This window comes from Patagioenas fasciata, chromosome 10 (assembly GCF_037038585.1).
Source record: "Patagioenas fasciata isolate bPatFas1 chromosome 10, bPatFas1.hap1, whole genome shotgun sequence".
Lineage (NCBI taxonomy): Eukaryota > Metazoa > Chordata > Aves > Columbiformes > Columbidae > Patagioenas > Patagioenas fasciata.
In genome coordinates, this window is record NC_092529.1 from 8,644,733 (window position 1) to 8,667,678 (window position 22,946).

Below are 22,946 nucleotides of genomic sequence, written 5' to 3' on the forward strand. Positions count from 1 at the left end.
CGCATTCTGTGAGTCACACACAAGAGAGGTGAGCTTTGGTGTGACCTGTTAGCCAAAACTCTCCCACCTACTTTGCTACCTTTTTAATAAAAAAGAGGTATAAAGCTCTTTTTGTCAAATTAGCAAGCAGAAGCTATTAGAGAGGTGAAGGACAGCCTGATGGGCAGGGTAGCCCTGCAAAGCCCTTTAAGAAATCCAATCGCACTTCCGAACGCTGTTCTGAAGGAACGGGAGGCTCCAGCTCTGGCAACACACCTGGGCCTGGCCAGAGGGCTTGCAGCAGGACTCTCATCTACATTTTGGCCACGCAATGGCAGAGCAGAGTCTTTTTCATCACCAGAACAGCCTGATGCACCAAGAACAGCATTTGGGGCTCCCTAGGACACACGAGCAAGCAGGAGTTTGCTAATGGTGCTGAAACAGGTAGTGTGGACAGGTGTTCCTCCAGCCCCAGGGTTGCAGGAACCAACCCCAAATCTGAAAATAAAATAAAATTAAAAAAAAAAATCTCAACGAGGTTTCATTTTCAAGAGTCACCTCAAAATGCTATTTGGCTGGACTGCTTTATGTAGAGGAGGCCACATTCCAAGGAGTTCTAATCACCTTCTGGGTATTCCACAAAATTCCTCAGATAATGAAATATTTCAAGAAGGTCACTGAAAGTGTTTAAGCAGCATAATTCCCTATGGGCTGATGTCACAGCACCAGGGCTGGAAGGAAAGGCTTAGGATCTCTCTCCCACCTGCTGGGCACAAGATCTGCGGCTGCCACCGAAGGGACATAAAGCACAACCAGCTGACATTAAGCGGACACACAGAACGAGGCAAGTAACACCAACAAAAAGCCACTTTCGGCATTTCGGTTACATATGCAGCATCATTTATGTTCCTTGTGGCAGCGTAACTAAGGGCAGGCACATTCTGTTTAGAAACATCCCGCCGATCCCTCAGCTTCACCGCCCCACCCTACAACTTCAAGCCAAGGCATTAAGATCCAACTTTATGGAGTTGCTCAGCCTTGATGTATTACTCAGCTAGCAGGACTGCCATAGTTCTTCATTTAAATATGTTTACCACCCAGTGATTAGTGCAGAGCAGCCAGGACATCAGCCACCGACCTGCAACTTGCCACATTTCTCAGGAAAACTATTCTAAACGCTTTTTGGCAGAATGAGATATAAATGTTCTGACTTTAGCCATCAAGCATAAAACGGGAAAACAGCAAAATGAAGCAGCATTGCTCCCATGCCACATAGGCAGAGAAAGCTTCTGGAGGAGGAATTAACTGCCTCAATATCAGCAGCATGTTCCCTTAAACCTGCAGAAATCCAGGAGTCACCAAAAACCATCAAGCTGATAACCTCTTCCTGCAGGTGCACATTTTTATGGGTGCCTCCTCCTCTTGCTAAAAACCAGGCAGCAAAGAGCTGGATGGCTTCAGTAGAACCATCTGCTCTTCACAAGAACCTCTGGCCTGAGCTGGCCAGCCTTTCATTCACATAGCAAGTCCGAAAGCACCAGCTCACCGAGGCAGCGCGACAAAGTGTGGCTCCACAGGTCCATCTGCTTCCCCACTGCTCCGGTGCAAGAGCATTGATTTAAACAAAAAAGCAAAGATGAGCACCTTAAAAGACAAGACAGAGTCTGCATCGCATTCCTGCAGCATTAATTTCCCTGCATTACCTTTCAGCTGAATTACGTTGTTTACCTGCACTGCATAATTAAAAAATAACCTTCAGCTGGCTTTGGCCATGGCCTTAATGGCTTCAGCCAGGAGCGGGGAATCCGGCTGGAGCTGCTCATCACACCAACGCAGAGATGGCTCCAGCTTTCCTCCCCACCCTGCTCTGGTATTGAGAAGTAAGAGACAAGTTGAATTATTTCGAGGTGAGACCAGACTGCTTCGCTGTAAGGAGCATCAGTGGCTTTCAGGCCTTTTTTTTTTAAACACTAACTTTTCTTACACCAGAGACAGTGTATTCAGGATCTGGCCAAAAAGGGCGAGAGAAACAAGCCCGACATGCACAAAACCAGCATGACTGATTAAATACATGGCGGGGTAACGTGTCCCTCTCTGCAAGCAGCGCAGCACCTGCCACGACAAAGAAGTTTCCAGCATTGCTCCAAACAATCCCCCTGCAGCAATTGCAACACAAACATCCTGCATTCCCAGCACCCAAATTCCACAAACAAGAAAGTCCAAAGGACTTGAAAATAGGATCAAACTGCCCTGCTCAGACAGACAAGTTATTTAGAACTGGGATCCAAGGATAAACTGGGTAAAGGCAAAGTGCTCACAGGAAAAGGGGGAGGCAGAGAGACAGCAAGGACAAGACAAGGAAAACTGGTGTTTTTCTCCTGTGAGCAGCCACAGAGCCCACATAGTGTAACACATTTACAACAGTTAACTAGCTGGCATGGCATCTGGTATCAGTCCTCAAAAAATGGTCCCGAGGTTTTGCCACATCAGAAAAATCCAGTAATTTCTCCCTTCCTCACCAGCAATTTATCTTGTACAGGTCAGAGAGCTCAGAAACAAGACCTGCATGTTTTTAAGGGGGAAAAAAAACCCAAATTACAGTGTATTACAAATAGTGTGAGCACAGGCCGCATCTCTTTCTTTTGACTTGCCATTGCAGTCTCTACATGGAAGACGAACGATGCTCCCTGTGTTCCCAGCACACTGACACCGTGTCCCACTGCTCCCGATGTGACAGCAGCAAGGACTCGCAGCTTGACACAGAAGACAGCAACAGCCGTGTCCTTCTAACTCAAGTGGGAACATTAAAACGTTATTTTAGGTTGTAAAGAGAAAAAAAAATGGAATAATATGGGACAATCCTGTACCAACTTCCTGGTGCAAAGCTCCCTCTGCAAGAATCCCAAGAATGGGGTAAAGTCATCATAGCTCCAGTTTATGCCCCAGGAAAACAGAACTGGATGCCATTCTGAGTCAACAAGGAAAATTAAACCAGCACTCAGTTGGGTTTAGTACCAGTTTGAGCCTCTCTGACCCAAGCACCATCTCTTCTTGCTCACCACATGTGCTTTGGACACCTAAAACCCAGTCTCCCCTTCATGCCTGCATTTCTTAGCCAAGTTAGGAGTTCTCAGACTTTGTAACCCTTTGCAACAGCCCTTATTTTAATTACTTTGAGCTCTTCTCCCATAGAGTCCCTTTCTCTGCTGTGGGGCATGCAGAACACAGCCCAGCCCTGGACACAGGCTGTGCTGACCCCACAGAGAAATGAGGAGAACCCCGCTTTCCAGCCCAACCACCACCCACAGCAGTCCTGAGTGTTCCTGAGAGCTTTAACAGCACAGGAATACATTTGTCCTTAATCACTCCCAGCCTGTTCTTCTGAATACCCGCCCCCAAGTTACTCTTGCTTTGATTTCTGCTCTGATCTTCATTACTAATGCAATGTCCAAATCCTGCTAATTAGTTTAGGAGGGCATCCTGTTACTAGCACCCACTGGACTTTCCTGGCTGCTCACACACATTCCTATGGCTGTTCTTAGATATAAGTAGATCTGAAACACTCCCCCGAAAACCTGACAGCTCCTTGCTATTAAACAGCACATGAGAACATAAACGTTTCAATGCAAGAAAAAGGGCTCAAGTGCCAAAGGAAAAACGAAGCCTTGGAGTTGCAGTGAGGCTGTGAAACTCTGAAGATGTGTTCACTTTCCTTCGCTTCACAGTGCTGCTGCAGATGCAAGGAAACAAACTGCTGATGTCTCATTCAGCCTCCAGAGTGGGAGAGCGACTCCAGTCCCAGCAATTAGGTACCAAGTTACCTGCACCAAAGTTTCACTTGGCTTATGTTTTACTTTGGTGGTTATATAGTATTTCCTTGGTTTATCATTATTAGGAGACTGCAGGTTTGGGACAACCTGCAAGGTCCCAACTGAGATCAGGTTGATCCCGCAGGACCCAGTTGCACACTGTGCCACATCTGGAGGATGCAGAGTGGTCCAGATGTGGACAGGTGACTTACAAGCCATTCAGCAGAACCAGTCACAGAGCCTGGCCACAATCGCTGTATCCTCACCTGAAGGGTCTCGGCTTACAGTTTAAAAATAAAAAACCCTGTTAGGCTGCAGCCAGGGTTAATTTCCAGCTCCACAACAGCCCAGCTCTTCAGTGTAGCTCTGGATTGGTATTTGGGCCTCTTTTAGGCTTCATAAAGGGCTGTAGGGGGAAAATGTGGTTTTACCAGCTCAGTCCCTCCCTTATAAAGCAGAGACACTACGCCAAAAATAACCTAGGTTACTAGTTACAGTCACCAAGCACTCACTTAGGTCTCTGATCAGGGACCACAACGCTCTCTCTGTACCACAGCCCAGGAGAGGGTGCCCTCCCCTGCACCTCCGAGGTGTCTCACACAAAGCAGTTAGCGGTTTTTAAAGCAGCAGATAGCTAGGACTCATTCGCCAGCCTCCCCAAAGAAAGCATTTTCTTCCAACTCAGCCAAGGTCTCCTGAGCAGCATTTCTGCATCTTCAGCCTTTCTGCTGGATGGACTGGACTCCTCAGGCAGTTTTGTACCCAGCGCTTCCCAGAGCCATGTATGACAACAGCCACAACAGCTGGCCAGCAGCTGCAGCAAGAAGCATGCTATAATGATCAAGAATGATTCAGCTTTGGGACTTCTCAAACATAATCGTAAGTTCAGTGTTGTAGTCCAAAGGCCTCCACTGTCCTATTGCAGCAAAGTCCAGAGCAAACCAAACTAGCTTACAGAACTGAAGCATCTTCCACAAAAAAAACCAAACAAACCAAAGACAAAAGCTTTCAAAGATAAGAGCAGTGCTTTCCACCGCAGAGACTGACCACCGTTCATCTGTTCCTCAAGACCTTATGCCAGTCAGGAACTTTGCTCATTGCTGTAGGCTGAGCCTAAACCCTTCTCTCCTAACAACATATGATGTAGCTCTAGGTAACACAAAAAAAATACCTAAACCAGCAAGTTTGCAAATAACGAGTTAAAAGTCAGAATACCTGAGAATCAAGGTTGTCCACGAGCTGGTCACAGTGAGCATCACAGTTCGCTCCTATTGCAGCTTTTGTTCTGTCTCCCGCTGAGACAGGCAGGCCAGTCACCCACCCCTGGCTGAGAGCAGGCAGAGCCCTGGAGAGGAATCTGGGTCCCTGTTCTGGGGGTGGCTGGGGGCAGCACCTCCCTCCCACCCTGCAGCCATTCAGGGCTGGAGGAGGCCCTGGACAGGATCTTTGAAAACCTTAACTTGGCAGATCAAGTCCACAAAGCACAGGTGAACTGGGAGTCTTCCAGGCGCCTGTAACTTGATAAGATCCATGAGATATGGGGCATTTTTGCTGGGAGAGGAGATGGCACATCCTTTGTGATCAGACCTGGCGGCTGCCAACCTCCCAGACATTGTGCCAGAACAAGCACCTCTCAATGCAAGCAGTTAGGTTCTGTTTGGTTTTGTAAATACTGACAACCTAAAGCTTTTTTTTTTATCCTTTAACTCTTGGAAATACCTGAACTGCTTTTGCTGAAAAGCTGAAGCAAAGCCTGATGGAGGGATGCAGCATGGGAAATTCCAGCGTGAGCATTAAGTTCAAGAGTTAAACGCATCTCCAGGTCAGGCCATGTCTCTGCAGAGATGGTGTGACCAGTGACACTGAAATACTCATGGTTCCTCCACGCAGGCCTGGAGCAAAAACCGCCCCAGCAGCTAAAGCAGGCAGCCCAATGCCCAGAGGTTTAGACTGAATCCACTCCAAATGGGAATTAATTTGGGGAAGTCTTGCAAGAGGGAGCTGCAGCCAAATCACTGCAACTGGGAGGCAACTTCTGGGGAACATGCTGAGCACCTGGACATGTGTGCTCCCCGGTTTCGGCTGACGCTCCGTGATTCCCCTGGAAGGCAGTTCCACGAGAACACCATCCAGCCCACGGGAACACCCCCCTGTGCTGACCCAGGGCTGCAGAGCTGGGCACAGGCAGGTGCTGCCTCCGGCTGATGCTCTATCCTTGGTCAAGGTGCTCCCCAGAACGCAGCCCGGTAGCAATGCAAATGACACCCTGACTACCGCCACTACTTATATCACTGCCTTTGCTCCAGAATCTGAACTACTTTAAAAGCTGCAGGAAGCATCTCCCAAATACAAGCCCTGTCTAGGTGAGGTGGTGCTGTCTGAGCACAGTTTGAAAATCACATTTTACAGCTGCAAAAAGTTGTGTTTCCAAGGTCTTTATTCCATGCTGTAGTACTGACTGCTCCCTTCTTCCCACTACTCCTCTTCCTTGGGAAAGCTATGTCTTTCTTACAGGGCTCCCTCACAAAAAACAAGCAACAATCTGAAGAAAACCTGATAAGAGGACTCAGGGCAGATGTGCCTTCATTTTTTTTTTTAAAGATATCAACTACCTACATCAGCAGTGTCCCTACGAAGGCAAATTACTGGAGATGGGTGCCCTGAAGCACTACAGACAACAGCATAAGCCAGGCCAGCTGAAGTAGCCTTGCAAAACAGGGCTAATTGCATCACTTATAAGCCTATGGCTTATTCTGGGTTTTGCAAGGACCGGCACACAGAACTGGAATGGATCTGAAGTACTGGGGTGACACATATTCTGACACAAGCACATCAGCCAGAATGAAAGCTTAGAGGCTGGGAAAAACACCTAAATACCATTTGGGACAGCAGGTTTGCTCTGCTTGTAACACACACTGCCAACACACAGGAAAGCTGCTTAGAGATCAACAGATAAAGGTTTCTCACCATTCAGCCTGTTATTTCATGTAAATCAGGTTGTCCTGCTACAAAAAGGCATCTCCATATGAAGTGCAAGGTGCTCAAAAAATGAGGAGCAGCCACAGAAAAAAACAAGTTTGAGAATAGGGTTTTGTCCACAGAAATAACTCCAGACTCCTCTGAGATATGAAGTCATGTTTTGAAAAGCAACAGTGCAGCAAATTCAATTAATGAATCGAGTCTGTCTTTTCCTTGGGCAACATGGAAGCAGGACTTCCCAAAGCCCATCCCAAATACATTATTTATAGGTATGGTGCTGCGATCTAAAGGATCTGTCTCTACTGCCCCATTCTTCTGGCCTCCTGGAGCACAGGGAGTCCTGCACAGAGCAAGCATTGCCCCTGAAAAAAAATGGAACAACTACCCTGCTCTTATCTGGAGGGGGTTGGAGAGGACACTGCAAACCAAGCCGGAGGCAAACAGTAGCTCTTTGGAGGAATACACCACTCCGTCAGCCTGCCATGATTGATAAGTACATCTGCCAGTCCCCACCTGCTGTTCACATTCCTGGCATTTCTTTCTGCTGCATTTTCTCCCCAAGAAGGGACCGGCTGCTTATCAACTGCTGCAGAGGAGATTTAAGGGAAGGGAAGGGAAACAGGCCCCAGCTTAAACAAATCAAAGTGATTTCAGGCCCCAAGCATGCCAAAAATGGTTTTCTTGCATCAGATGGGGGAACTGGCTGAAGGGGTTTATTCTAGGAGCCCTCAACAGGTTCAGACACTTTATCGGGGGTTAAGTGCTCCCCTTTGCTCACTCCTGCCATCATACCTCTATTAAATTCCCGGTACATAAAGCAGGGGGCTCCAGAAAAGCCTCTCTACCCTCCAGCCGCTCACGCCAACGTCATTTGCTGCACCGTTCAGCCACCCCCTAGAACACAAGGGAGATAAGGGTGAAAACACAGCAGCCTTTCCGAAGGACGACGCTTTGCTGTGTCCCCACGGCAGAGGGCTGACAAGCGAGGACAGCCGGGACCGGCCAGGACAGCTGTTCAGAGCCGCAACAGATATTTCTGGGAGTGCAGGAGCAGTTTAGTTCTGCTTTTCAGCCCTGGACATGAACTGGAAGTTTCTCCTTCTCTTCAAGTCAGTTTTAACACAGCAAGAGGGTGAAGGAAAATAGACCCACACAAGTGCAGCGAACCCACAAAGCAGAGGGGTGGAACATGAGGCGCGTGTTGCCAAAAGAGAGAAAAGCGGCTCTGAGGAGCTCTGGTAAAAGCTCAGTGTCTTTAAGATCCTGACCTTTCTGTCAAACTAGATCAAAATTAGCTATTAGGATCGAATTTATTAGAGCACATACCCATGCTGAAATCCTATCAGCCTGGTTGCCGCAGGGAGACAAGGCAAAGCAGGGTTCCTGGAGTTCAGGTGCCCCAGCACCCTTCTGAAAGTGATTTTCTTCACTGAAAGAGGCACAAACACAACTGCAAACAAGTCAGTGAGTTTTTGCTGATTTGCAGTCCTTGGGGAGGGAGGGAGAAGGCAGCAGGAGATAAACACAGCTTTCCCCACGCCTGGAAGAAGGGCAAAATGCAAATTCTGTTTTATTTTCAGACTTTATAAACCAGGGCAAATGCAATACAAAATCTGACTTATCTTGGGGAAAATCCCATCCCAGAAAGCTGTGGGCAGGACACTCCAAGCATCGTCACCCCCACGCACAGAACAGCTTTCCGACCAGTTTTTTGGGGTACTTCCCAAAGCTGCCCCACTTGCTCTTCTTACCTAGCAGCTAAAAGTTAACAGCAGTGAGTGGAAGGGGGGGGGTAAGCCAGGTGTGAGCAGCATTTGATTAGCTGGCTGGTGGGTGCAGCTGTCCTCCGGTTTTACGGCTCTGGGAGGAAATTTAAACAGGAACTTTCTATAAATTAACTGCCCATAAAATGAGCATGTTTTCTCAACGCACCAGAAGGTCGGGAAAGGTCTGCTCAGCCCGCTGTTCCCAGGACACAGCAAACAGCCTCCGCACTTGCAGTTTCTCCTTCCAATGCAGGAGGTGCGTTCAGCCCGTGCAGCAGAGAGCTGGTGAGAGCACGGTCACAAAGCAATCAAAGTCATTCTCCATTCACAGCAAACTAATAATTTATGTGCCCCCTAAAATCCCCAAGGCAATCCAGATGTCTAAGTAGCCTTTGTCCCAGAAAGCAAACTATACAATGGCCTCGGAAAGGCAGCAACAGCTCTGCTTGTCAAAGTCCTCGCAAGGCTGTTTGTTCTGCAGGAGCAGCAAACACATTGATTTCAACTCCTTCCAGGGCTGGAAGCTGCAAGTGATAGGGTGGTTACAGACACTCTCACCCAACCCTCTGGTTTCTTCTTCCCCGAGAGGATTATTTAAGAGGTAAGAGATGCCTGTTAGGGATGTTCGGCTGATAAAAATGCACCTGACAGCTTTGAGGATACCAGGAGGATGGGAAAAGCCAGGCTGACCAGTGCAGCAAAAATGGGACATAAAACACACACCATCCCTCCTAGCCCTCCAGGGAAAAACTGCCCCAAAGACCGACAAACATTTGGCAGAGTCAAAAACTGAGTATGGAAAACATACACTGACCAGCCATACAACTCTTTCAGGGATACTTTAAAGCATTATTACAGTTACAGTCCAGTCCCTGAGTATATTTTCTAAAAATATTTTAAGTTGCTTTGTTTCAAAACTTCTATTAGTCCAGTGCAATGCTTCAAATTTCAGACCTGGAGGCTGCCAGCCAAATTCGCTGCTGATTTTTAAAACTGTGCCATGTTACCTATGTTGTAGCAAAGGATCATCTATGGGGTTTGCTCAGGTGCTTTTCTACAAACACCTTTATTCTGTATCATAACATTAGGTCTCTACCAACACATGGAGCCCAAGTTCTGTGGATTAACACATCTTTGTTCACAAATCAACAACACTGGTTTTATTTTCAAATCTAGGTTGTTTTTTTCCTCCATTTTTGCAGGTCAACAAGCAAAAGAAAATACATGAGTAATTCTGCATGCAAAGGAACTCTCTCTAGAACTAGGTGTTTTTGCATTGACAAAGCCCCAGCACATACATCTGGCAGCGATTGCTGGAGCTCCGTTTGGGCGGTGAGCATGGCTGCCAGGACACAAGCACTGCACGTAACAAGCCAACTACACCGCGGACGTGCCAGATCTCCCCGAACACCCCTCTCCTCTAAAGACACGGCAAAGCCACATGCGCGGGGAGAACGGATCCTCCTGTGTCCTAACCAGGGTACCCTGCCCGCGAATCGGTCTGGATCCACACGCTGCTTCAGCCCGAACACAGCAATACCTAATGCTCTCACCTGACAGGCAGAAAGGGAAGACCCAGACACAGCAGCCATGGTTTTGGAAGGTCCAAAGCATGGCAAACAGCAGGACTCAGGCAGATCCTGCAGCCCAGCTCTGCCACTCCAGCTTCCCAAGGACATGGGTTCTTGTGCACCAGAGATATCAACAAGACATGGCTGAGCCTTCAGAGCACAGATTTCCACCAAGGCTTTACAGTACACAAGTATTAATATTCGCAAATAAATCCAGGCCTGCTTAATCCAAAAAACACATGGCTGTGGCCAAGCATGTGTTCTCTTTGGAGAACAGACCAGACACCCCCAGCCCAGTTGCCTCACCTAGTTTTGAATGCCAGTTTTCAGTCAAACAGATATTGACCCAGCTGAAATACCAACCCTCACCACAAAACCTCCTGCTTTTCAAGCTCTTGGATGCAACTGAAAAGGGGAGAAAAGCCCCAAGGTTCTGCAGTCACCTCTGCCAGCGCTGCTGATGAGATGTGCCTGCCGGGGCAGGCAGCTCCCTGCCAGCTGCCTCGCTGGTTACCGGTAAACCTGGTTAGAGGAGCCTCCTGACCACTCAACAGCAAGGGGCTGGGTGGCCCCTCTATCTCCTTTGCCATCCTCACAGCCCCGGCTGTAAATTCTTCAGGAGTAGCTGCGAGGAGGAGGTCCTGGTGGAACACTGCTGGCCACGGGCTAGCCGGGACCTCGGCAGGGAGCCACGGCAGTGGCCCCAGGGCAAGCATGCCAGTAAACCTAAAAACCATGAAAAATGTTAATTTGTTACATTGGTATGCAGACTGCACCTAAGATACTGCGTAATCGGACACAGGTAGAGGAGTCAAGGCTAAAGTGGAGTGAATTGTCTCAGGTGTAGGGTACCCAATGTATGTAACGCATTGTCGGGGAGCTCTGGGGTGTGGGGACTCGCAAGGCCACCTGCACCGGGATGAGCACAGCAGCAGTGACAGGTTGAGAACTCCAAGTGACAGGAACAGCAGGTTTGAGTATGGATGTAGCAGAGTTGAAAGTGATGAGCACAAAGAAATAAGGGGCTGTTGCTTGGGAGCCTGTGCAGAGAAAGGGAGGGATGGGGCAATGAAGAGATGTGTCCTGAAATTGAGAAAAAATTGCAAATAAGGTGTAATGTAAAGGACAAAGGAGGGTCAGTCTTTCAGTGGTAGAGGCAGGGGCACCTGGGGACGGCCATGACCCCCCCAGGATGCTGGGGAACCCCCCTGGACAACCTGCTGGACTCTCCAGCCAGCCTGTGTCCAGAAGACTGGCTGTGGGAGGGCAAACAGGACCGGACTCGCGCCCCAACAGAAATGGTGTGGCAGGGAAGGGTGACAGATCTGCAATTCAGCAGCAGTGCTATCTGTCACATTTAGCAGTAATAATTACTAACTTTAAAGTTGTAAGTGTGCAAAACGCTCTAATCGTAAATTAGTATCAGTGGTGTTTATTAGTGAATCAATTAGATAGTCAATAACTCAACCAGCTTCTCGGTAGAGTATTGCTTCATAATTAACATTGCAGTCTCTCACACCAGCTACATCTCCAGCCGCACCCCAGCAGGGCTGGATCAGCTGGGAGCTCAGCTGGGATCTCCCGGCTGGAGGTCTGGGTATCTCGGTTAAACAACAGAGCCTGGTTAAGCCAGCATGGGCAGACGCGATCTGGGCTGCCGTGTTACACGTCTGTACAATGCCCGACACGAAGAGGCTGCGACCTGCCACTGAAAATTGTGCACGCCACCACCACGGCGTGAACATCCCATTGGCCACGCTTTTAATAGCTTCTAATAATAAACCAGGATAAAGAGCTTAAAAGTTTGAAGTGCCTGTGTAAAGTAAAGCACACCTGCAATTGCAGGGACACTCTTCAACCACACCGTGTCAGCAAGAGCAGAGAGCTGGCCATGCGGGGCTGGGGACGGAGCCACCTCGCATCTTCCCACCCTTCAAGCAGGACTGACCTAAATCTTCCCTCTTTCAGACTCTGGTGGCAGGAGGAAAATGAGCTGGTCTCATTAATTTCACCTCCTGCTGCCTAGTGAACTTCTCCACAGCAAAAAATATTATTTAAAGCTGTGCTGGTGACCTGGCAACTCAACTCTTCTCTAGAGCAGGAGGTGGCAAAGGCATCACTCACCTGATGGCCAAGCTCTGCTCTTGCTCCCAGAGCTCTGCAAATTATTCAGCTGGGGACTTTGTAAAAATCCAGTCAGGACACCCAGCAAGGCAACCACTTCTCTGCAGGGCAGTTTATGCAATAGAAGGGCACACAGTCCATCATCAGCTGGTGGCTCAAAGACCGAGATACACAGGAGACCGCAAGGCTGGCACGCTGCACAACAGACAACGCCACCAACTCCTCCTTGTAGCTTCCTCGCAGCCTCACCGGAGGCAAGTACATCAGGACACCCTATTTTCCTGTGATTTCCAGAGTTCAAGTTTATTTTTTAATCTGATAGTAACAGTAGACTATAAAAAAACCCCGCACTGGCCTGAGCGGCTCCGGAGTCTAAAATAAACATGCCAAGCCCTATTTGTGATGGAGTAAAAATAGCTTGTTTCTCATCCCTTCCCAGGACCTCTGCTTCGTGCACAAAAGCTTCACAGGTTAACTATAAAAATCCCAGACGTGCAAGGAATGTCTTGATTTGCGCTCTGCACTCTTTGGAGCAGCTCAGAAACCCAGCGTGGCACCGCGGTGAAGAGACGCACCGTCACAGCCCATCTCCCACCCAGGGCTAAAGGCCAGAAGGCCAGGCACTGCTTCCCTTTCATAGAAACTATCATCCCTCTGGGGACAAAAAAAAAAAAGAAACAAACCCAAACTCTTCACTAGAATTACATCTTGTGCTCCTTCTTGGCTGGATACTTTTAAAGTGACACTTTTTCCAAAGAGCGTCAGCTGTAAAATGTAGTGCAAAGCTGTGCTGCAGCCAGGACGGGCTCCCACGAAGCAGCGTCTGCGTCAAAAGAACAAGAGAGACTGCGGCTGGTCTGGTTGACCGTAAGAAACACTGTCTTATAGCAAGTTCTGCTAAATTAACTTTTTCCCAGGGCCTAAATGTATCTCACATGGCACCTGCAATGCTCAGGCCTGAATGGAACAGAAAAACAAGACCTAGGAGAGCAGCATGGCAGGAGAACCATGACAACCCCGGTTTAATCATTACATCGTTCCTGATGACAGGTCAGCCGGACCCTCAAGCGAGCACCGATGTATTTATGACTCAGGCTTTAAAAAAGGAGCAGAGGAGAATCTGCAACACATCTGAAACCTGCTGGTATTTATACGTGCACTAAAAGGCACCCAAGGCAAAACACCAGGCATATATGGCCCCAGCCCTGTGGGCAAAGCTCGCAGGAGCCAGCAGCCCCAGGAGCCTTCCCAGAAACGTCCAGCAGCCAGTGCAGAGGGCCGGGACGGGCTGCGGCACATCTCCCTACAAGGCAGCGGGACAGCGGACACGCAGCCATCCGTCTGTCTGTCTGCTGCCGCCTTCTCTCACCCCACCGCAGCTCCCGAGCTCACTATGGCTCTAACCACAGGCAACCCGGGGCAGACACTGTTTTGTGTCACCCCCCGAGACCACCTCTGCCAGCACACCCACTGCACACCCCGTGCTCCAGCGCCAGCTCTGCTTCCACTGTTAAAACTCACCTCCACAAACCCAAGCTCAAACTGAAGCAGCATTAATTAAGCAGCGATTCGGGACTCTGGGCGAGATGCAGCCACATCTCAGAAGAGCTCTTAGCACTGCCGCACTCATTTTAAGTGACAGGGACAAGAAAAACAAATTTGCTTGCTAAATGCACATTTAGTTTAGCTGGTCATATTGAAAAGCTCAACATTTGTATTTTAGATTATGTTCTTAAAGATGCTCACACCACATTCAAGGGTAGTATCTAATGAGATCTGTTACATAGGTCCCTAAAGTTTCCCCCACTTGATTAAAGCAAATCTTGAGTCAAAGACTTCAAGAGATACTCTCCCCTCAGCTATTTCTTCCCATTGTTAAGCATCCCAGCAAATACAGGAGAAAAAAGTGCACCTTTTCCAGGTTTTGCCTGGCTTCCTCCTCGTTATACACAGACTTTCATCATTTATGGTCAAAATAGTTTCAAAGAACAAGGAGAGCGATCTGGCACTTTCCAGCTCTCTCATCCCACCTGCCTACACACTATCCCTGAAGAATCACTTCACCAGATGCTTCAAGGTAAAAATCGCAGCTTGTCTTATTTACATTAATATTTTGTGTTAGCTGTCACACAAATACTGCTGCTCTCTCAAGGCCCCTGCTCTCCTCACCTGCCATCGCTTTGCATACTTTTAGCTTATTCTGAAAGGGCAGGACTCCTGAAAATAAGTTTTTCTTTACCTGGTAGGCACTGGTGTAAGAGCCCATCCACCAAATAACTTACACACCAATAATCTCAAACCAGGATTTCATCTTGAAGCTCCACAGGAGCAACTTCCACCACCTAACACGTGGACCACAGCAACACTTGGGTCGCTGGCGCAGGGCGATGCAGTGCATCATGCTTCCTTCCTACTCCAGTGCACTTTTCCTCCTATTCAACAGCCAACAAAGATCTCAAGAGATCACGTACCACAGGACCCATGAGCAGCATGTGTTCTCCCGTGATGGCAAGGACTTGGAAACTCAAACCTTTTGTAGAGAAAGGAATGGCTGAACCTTCTCCCTGACTCTTCCTCCCAGGGCAGACGTTCCCTGACCTGTTTGATGACCCACAGAAGCACCACAACCAGTTTCATGGTCCTGTAAGCTCATGCTACTTCCAGAAGAAGCACTTACAGTCCCCCCATCCCAGTCCTCTGTCCCCTCTGTGCTGGCACAAGCATTAGAGCCACATGGAGAAGCGACTGGGGAACAGACACACATTAAAGAAACCAGTAACAGACAAACAAGAGACCAGTTTCCATCTGGCTTGGTTTCCTGGCTGGATGTGTGGTCTGCAAGACCACTTCTCTTTTCAGCAGCAGAAGTGAAAGGCAGGACCACTTCTGCCAGCAGCACCAGCTCAAACCAGCTGAGCAGCCAAGCACGCCAAGTTTGGACCCTGCAAAAATCCATCACCAAGGAAAACCCAAACAATTCCAAAAGATAAATTGAACAAGAAACTTAACTGGTTTCAGCTGGACATCTCCCATTCAATTCCCACTATTGTCCCAAGCAGCATCTGAGCAAAACAGTGACAGTGAGGGTCACCTCCCAGAGCCAGCTGTGTCCCCGTCACCGCAGCTCCCTCACAGTACACGTCCCCAACTGGATCTGTTCCACATTAACAGTCCAATCGAGCACTTCTGGGCAAACTGCAGCAAGCAGGCGAGTGACCTGACGCAGGTTTCTTTTCAGCCACTAAGCCACTTTAAAAGACATCTAAAAATACATTAAATGGTTTTCTCATGTGACTTTTCTATGCAAGGGACTGCTTTAAAGCCTGCCAACAGCAAATGGAACGAGACACTGCTACAAGAACTCTTACCTGCATGAACGGTCTCTGCATCGTCAACTTGTTAGAGTCCAGGAGACCAGCCTGAGATAAAACCCCAGAGCAATAACGCCGTCTGCTCGGCAGCATCAGCTGCTGCTGGGGCACCGCGTTCCCCAAATGGCTGCGTTTCCATTCAGGATCACCACCCAGATGGGGAGCAGCAATGTTTTGCGTTGTTTCTGTTCCAGAAGGATCTTTAACTAGTTACACCCAGAAGAGTTCAAACGTGTACTCCTCCCAACCAAACCTAAAGAAGAAAAATAACTTCCCAGCTCTGCTGACAGGTAATTTCTCTCCACTGAGGACAGGCGAGGTAAACAGGACAGCTGTTTGCCTCTGAAAGTGTTTTGCAAATCAGCTCAGCTGGCTGCTGCCACAAAGCCCAAGCAGGACACTGGCCACTTCAGTTATTCCAGCTGATCCTCAAGACCCTTTCCTTAGAGTTGACTTATATCACTGAGTTCTCCACCAAGACTCTTCCTCCACTCAACAATGGGGATCAGACAGCTTCTCTGCCCTGTTGAGATGTGGCCCCGTGTGCTTACAAGCTCCTGTACATGCCTGGGTCTGCTTTGATGTGGAGCAGAGCCTGACAAGCTGGGAAATTAAAGGTGTCTGCTCCTGGCTGAGTTCATGCTGCAGAGCTCAGCCATCGGCTTTACCGACACCAAGGCAGCTCTTCCTCGCTGCAAACCAGACACCTCCCCTTGTGCCCTGCAGCTCCATCTCCAGCTGACCTTTTCCAGTTGGCACAGCCCACGGCTGCTGGTCCCAAACAGGGCTCGGAGTCAGCTGCCCAGAACTCGCTGAGAATCATCATCTTAAGTCACTGCTTAAAGAAGAACACCACCCCTAAACATCTGACAGCCTGAATTCCCATATATGACCAGAAAACAGGAGTTCAGCATGTGAAGCACTCTGCTCTGGGCTCGCAGCTGGAGTGACCAAGCCACACACTGCATCAGTCCAAAAGACACTCACAGGGATGAGCTCTGCACCCAGCCTTGCTCTCTAAGCTCCCACTTGCTGGTGGGGAACTGCAGTTCCAGAAGGATCTGAGCTGACTGACCCATCACAAAACACAGGTATGTGTGGCCAAGGCACAAAGGGCAGGACAGTCCCTGCTTGTAGTACCTTAATTTCATCTTAAAGAAAAATAAAATTCTAAATCTCACTGCCTCTTCTGTTCTCTGCTTGTCTTCACGAAGCAGGGGAGAAGCTGCCTCAAATAATCTCCTCAAGCATCATATCAACGTTTTCAACCAGCACATGAACACACTAAGAAATCCATAAAAGGTGCGAAAAGGCTTATCTGAAGTCAGCAGGGATTAAGTTCACTACACAAAGTTATGCATCTCCAGGAGAAGCTTTTGGAGCCTGCAATTCAGGGAAGAGAAAAGGTCTGGAGGCTGCGGAGCGGGTCACGCCGAGCACAGCGCACAGCAGCAGGACATGTTGGATGTCTGCAGGAAACAGCTTCTTCCCGTGACGGCAGGACAGCACCAGAGTCATGTCCCCAGGGACACCTGCGGCCGCCTGCCAGACCCGCTGAGCTCACCACCACGTCCAGCCTGCGGACAGACAGTCAGCAAGCGACACACGGCCCTACCTGTCCCTGCAGGTCACAGCTCCAGCCACCACAGCTGGGGTAGGGGGGCAGCAGAGGCCATGAGCGGTTGCAGTTCCCACCTGACACAACGACTGGGACATTCTGGGGACACAGCAGGGTTTGGTGTGGCTGCACAGAACCAGTGGGGTGGCGAGAAGGAAGAGGAGAGTCAGTATTCCAGCTTTCAGGAATAATGGGCGTGCAGCGCTATGGTGCCAGCGCTGGGACACTGGTTTGAGGGCAGGGTGGTGACTGAACCACATCACAGGGCTGGAGCACTGCTTTTAGACTCCAGGAGCTCCTCCACCTCTGATCTAGGCTTTTGAGCAAACCTTCTCACGCCTCAATTAGCCATGGTAATCACGGAGTGCCTCCCTCCTCTACCTTCAGCAGACAGAACCACTCACAACTTCTATCCCGGCTTATCACCATCACCACACAGGAACAGCGCCGCCTTCATAATGCTTCAAGTCCACAATACACAATTTTACATCTTTCCCAGCAGCAAATGAAGCCTTTTTTCACAATAGCTTAATTTACAAAGTTTTCCTGAGGCTATAAAGCTCTGTTCTTATACTTTTGTTACAAACAGTTTACTACCAAGGGTTGGCGGGGTTTTCACGCAGCACTGTTAGAACATGTTGCTTTAGCTTCCTCTGTACCTTTCTGAAGGAAATTTGTATTTATTCTCAGCAATTGTTATTCTGAGAAGATCAAACTTCTTGCCTCCCTAAAGGCTGACCCCTGATATTCAAACAAAATTTTATTCCAAGATGTGATAAAGTGTTTCCTGAAAGAGCAACCAGCACAAGGCTGCTGGCATAGGGATAAACATAAAGCTCCAGCTTCACAAACGTGGCTGGGAGCACAAAATTCCACACACAGGGACACAAGTTTCACATTTTGGCCACATGGCTCGCTATGGGGGAGCTGAACTGATACCACGCAAACACGTACAGCACTTGTATGTTAGATTACATGAGAGTGTTAGTCCAATCACTTCTGTATTACTGCCACCAACAAAAGTTTTAGTGCCCTGACCTGGACACTAATTCAAATAATGTTTACTGCCCTATTCCTGATGCTTTATTCCACACAAGATGGACAGATCTGTGTTGTGACCACACTCCAAAACTCACAGGATCACTCAAGAGCTACCCTGTGCAAAAACACTACGTGGCAGAAGCTTTAAATTAACTCAGTGTGAGAACTAATGAAATCGATGATACAAGTTGTTTGCGCCTATTAAGTTCAGTTCTTGCCCGCAGTACTGAAATTATACTTTCCAACGTGTTTTAAAGCACATGCTGCTGCACAGCATGCAGGAGAAAGGAAAGATGCTGAAGATTTCGGGAGTAGATATGCAAGGGGGTTTTGAATTTTAGGAGAAACACTAGAGGAAGATCTCCTTTTGAACTGGCACAGTCCCACCCTTGTCCCCATCCAGTCTTTCCCCTGCATCTGTAAAGGCACAAGTCTAATTTTTTAAAGACAGACACACAGCTACACTGATTGTGTGTATCTTCCCAATTGGATCCTGCAAAGTTTAATTCGGAGAAGGTTTTAAAATAACCACCTGCTATTCCCCAATGCAAGCCTCAGGCAGTATCATTAAAATTCCACTGGAAATATTTCCTCTGGGGTGGGAAAACACCATGCACGATCTGTCATGCAGGAATCAGCTCCTGCAGCACAGAGAGCTCAGACACTCCACAGATCTCAAGACCAAACTATAAAGCCTAAGGGACAAATATAGGGAATCACTGCGGCCTCAAATATCTGTATCAATACAATCCCAATGTCAAAATCATCATGTCAGATTTTCCACTGGCATCAAACCACACTTGTAGACGACAGCCAGACCACTTTATTAGAAGAATTCCTTACTTTGGGAAAAGCAAAGTACTTACCCTCAGAGAAAGCAGATCTAGAGGGAAGGTCTTTTCCTCAGAAGAAAAGGAGAGCCCCAAAGCATTCAGCACACACTCATCTTTTTCTGCCTCCTGGCTCAAAACACCTCTGGCTACACATCTATAAGTCCATACCTGTGCAAGGTCTTCCTGTAGGAATCCCAAGCACCACAGCACAAAGATAAGAAAAGATTGTGATCTGAAGTTGTGACAATGTCACTAGGCTTTCGCATCACTTGTCATAATTCAAGACTTCAGTGGAAGACTATTCTTACCCAAGTTCATCCAAAATCAATCCCTAGGCCTTGGGACTGATAGAAAATGATCAGTATCTGCTACTGGAAACTCATCAAAATTACTGAATGCTAATCCTCACCCTTAAGGAACACACTTCACAGAAGATTAAGCTTTCTGAAGTCTAAATGTACAACCTAGTTCAAAAAAAAAAAAGACAAGACCCACTGTGAATTCATCACCTATATGCATTCAACACTTGCATGACCTGTAACTATGCTAAAGTAAACTGAAACCTCTCCTGTAATCACTTTTTCAGGCCCTGAGGAGGGAGGGGAGGAATGCCGCTCATCAGGTCCTCACTGAGGAGTATTTATTTGCAAAATCAAGTACTGCATGAAGAAGCTTCTAAAGCAATTTGTTGGAAAGCTCCAAGGAGCCACAATCCAAAATATTTCTGAAGCTGCCCATATAACCCTCTATGAATTGAGCCCTTCTCAGAAAGCACAGTAGAAAATATATACCAGACCCTTATTCGAGGTTGCAACGGTGGTGAATGCCATAGCTGAGCACTGTGGTGAGATCGTAACACAAGAAAAGGGAGGAAAAAAGGAGAAGTCATCAGCGGAAACCTTCATTCAAATATCTCTTTACAGGTCAGGTGAGGCGAGGAGCCTGTTTTTCTAAAGAAAAACCCAAACCAAAGCTGAACACTCTCCACCTATGGGGTTGGAACTAGTTCTACCACTGTTTCCAAGCCCCAGCCTCTGCGTGTGAAGGTCTGTCTGAGATAATGTACTTTGAATCCCACCAAGGAATACTCTCCAGGTCTAGAGGATACCTGCAGGCCAGTGAAACTGGGGGACAACTCAATCCTGAAGAAGAAAATATCCATCACAGCTAAGAGCAGCATTTTGCTGACACAGCAGCTCCCTGCCTCTGGGGATGGTCCGGCTCCTGTCCCGACCGGTTTGCTAAGACAGTGGAAAAAGGGTCCAGCTGCAAAAAAAGAACAATTTTATGCCAAATTAACAGCATCAGTTTGTCAGTGCCTCAGCTCAGCACCACAGCTGGCACACGGGAGGAGGCAAGAGTGCACAGTTGAAAGCGCAGAAAGAGAAGGGCCCTTTGAAAGGCACCAAGCCATGAGGTTTGTCCTGAGCTAACCCACCACTCCACAGCATGGAACCATGGCCACCTCTCCCTGCTCCTCCTACAGGCCTGCGCCTTGGTTCCTCTCCACCCACGCTGCCAGCTGCCGACAGGCTCCTTCCAGGGACAACTCAGGTCACTAACTTGCAGAAAGTTAATACAGGAAAAAAATATATCTATCAGGTTAGCAAGACGACTGCAAACACCACAGCCACAACCATGTGCCCAGACGTCTCCTCTGGAACGCAGTGAGTCCTGCACCAGCTCGGCAGTCCCATGCACGTCACCCTCGGCTGCTCACAGTGCCGCAGCCGGGACGGCTGTGGTGGCACCAGGGCTGACGTGGCCTGGCGGTGATGCAGGAGGCCACATGGCAGAACACCATTTGTGTCAAGGTTTCGGTGGTCGTTGTGAGCGCATGGTGGCCCAGCAGCTCCCCTACTTCCAGCTCTGGGGTCCCAGCATGCTGCCCAGGGACGTGGAAGAGCCACAAGGCTGCACCACTGCCATCGGCAGATATTCTGGGGAATTTCCTAACGTGCATCAAGCCTGGCTCCCGGATACCAACACTGCTGGGTTGTGGTGACCTTGAGCAGGACACAGCATTTGGGAAAACAGGGTACATGCCTTATATCGCTTGCATCCCAACAAATAACTCAGGCAGAACCATCACCAGGCAAGAAGCTCCAGCTTTAACTCGGGTTGTGGTTTCAAGACACATGTGTCCATTTTAGCACATCACTGCTGACAGAAGGGGCCCCCATTGCCTGCCCACACCCTGATCAAAGCCACACTACACACCTTCCCCCATCTTCTCATCACCAGACACCAAGAACAGCTCACAAACCACGTGCGAGAGCTGGGACCTTTCTGCTGGTCCCCAGGAGACAAGTACATGGATCCAGTCGGCACAGCAAGGGAAAGGGAGCAGGTCTGCCTGGCCATGGGCCTCAGACCATCTCCTCTGGACTGAGTTGCACCAGCAGATCAGCTCGGATGCCCACAAACAGTACAGCAACAATAAAAGTAGTAACATCAAATATATACAACCATCTTTCCCCCCAGCAAGCCAAACTTCTATCCCAGAAAAGCTGAGCGAGTGACAGTTTAAGCAAATGGATAAGTGCAGGGAGATACACAGACACAAAAACACATTAGGCTAGGAAGCGCACCTACCTAGTGTATTCATGCAGGTTAATATATTAACTTCCCTTTCAGCAGCACCAGTAGTTTGCTCAGACTTGAGCAATCTCACAAGCAAGCCCTAGAAGTACAGGTTCTTCAGGCTGATCTTTTTTTTTTTTTTTTCACAGCTTAAACATGGTCACAGACCTCTTTGAATCAGGTTTAAGGTACAGAGCTCTCCAGACCACACAAACATCCTAAGAACAAACATTTCCAGCATACCAAGAGCTCAGATACACTAGGTCAATCCAACTGTGTTTATTTGTATTTCTCCCAAATCACTGCCGAAGTACTCGGCGCTGAAGGAGTGACAGCCTCCCACTGATTCCGCAAGAGACCAGAAGTAATTGGTAGACAGTCTACAAGCACCACAAAGAATGTCAGAGGCATTTATTTATGTGACCCCTGTTTGCCCAAGGAGAATTCAGAGTTTGCATTTTCCTCATTCAAACTAACCACTACTAGAATTAAAGCCTCTCTACTATTCCTCAGGTAATGGGAGGAAAGGCAGAAACTATCCAAAATCATACTCACAACAAAACTTTTCAGACAGCTGCCATTGCCGAAAGGAGACAGACAGTTTCCCTGCTGTCAGCTGGAGTTCCTCCCCAGGCTGGCACAGCACCCTGGTCCCTCTCCAGGACAATCTCTCTTGTTACCTGTCCAAGGGACATGGAAGAGTTGAGGAGACATCATTCCCACTGTTAAGCAACACCCCTCGTGCCAGGGCAGAACAGTCACACCTTCTCTGCCAGGCTGACAACACGCTGCAGCTCACACCTGTGGCGCAGACACCAAAGCATGGGAATCCCCACAGGACCCACTGCTGCACCCACATGGTTCCACTCTTCATCAGACCCGAGCGGGACCACCGCTCTCTAGTGCAAAGCACCTCCGAGGCTTCTCAGCCAGCGTGCTCACACTGGCCAGGACGCAGCACTCCCTCCTACGTTACCCCTGTGCTGCCGTAACACAGCAAGAGACACACGAGAATTCCTCCAGACCAGCTGCCCGTGGAAGACAAGTTACAGTCAGAGCTTTGAGCCAATTCTAACCGTGCACTTTGCAGCTGAAGCTAACAAAAGGTCTTGCTCTGTCACGCATCCTCCTTCATTTCTTGTAGCAGCTGAGCCCAGCACACTGGGCAGTGAGAGACGAGCGGAGAAAGAAGGGGACAAGCAGCACTCGAACTAGCAATGAGTATCAGTTGTTCCTAGAAGCAGAGAAGTACCTGGGGTTAATAAATCCCAT

At 48.6% G+C, this 22,946-nt stretch overlaps 1 protein-coding gene across 4 annotated transcripts in view; it reads right to left on the reverse strand.

Annotated features, from left to right (window-relative positions):
* Positions 1-22,946, reverse strand: part of DAG1 (dystroglycan 1) — a 49,734-nt gene that overhangs the window by 24,708 nt on the left and 2,080 nt on the right. The window contains exons 1-2 of one of the 4 annotated variants that reach the window (XM_071813054.1): positions 8,094-8,188; positions 7,560-7,661 (exon numbers count right to left, since the gene is read on the reverse strand). The exons of 2 other annotated variants lie outside the window; for them this stretch is intronic. The gene's annotated coding sequence lies outside the window, so the exon portion shown is untranslated. Of the gene's footprint in view, positions 1-7,559; positions 7,662-8,093; positions 8,189-22,229; positions 22,252-22,946 lie in introns of those variants that run through there. One more of the 4 variants, XM_065845947.2, reaches the window with a different exon arrangement.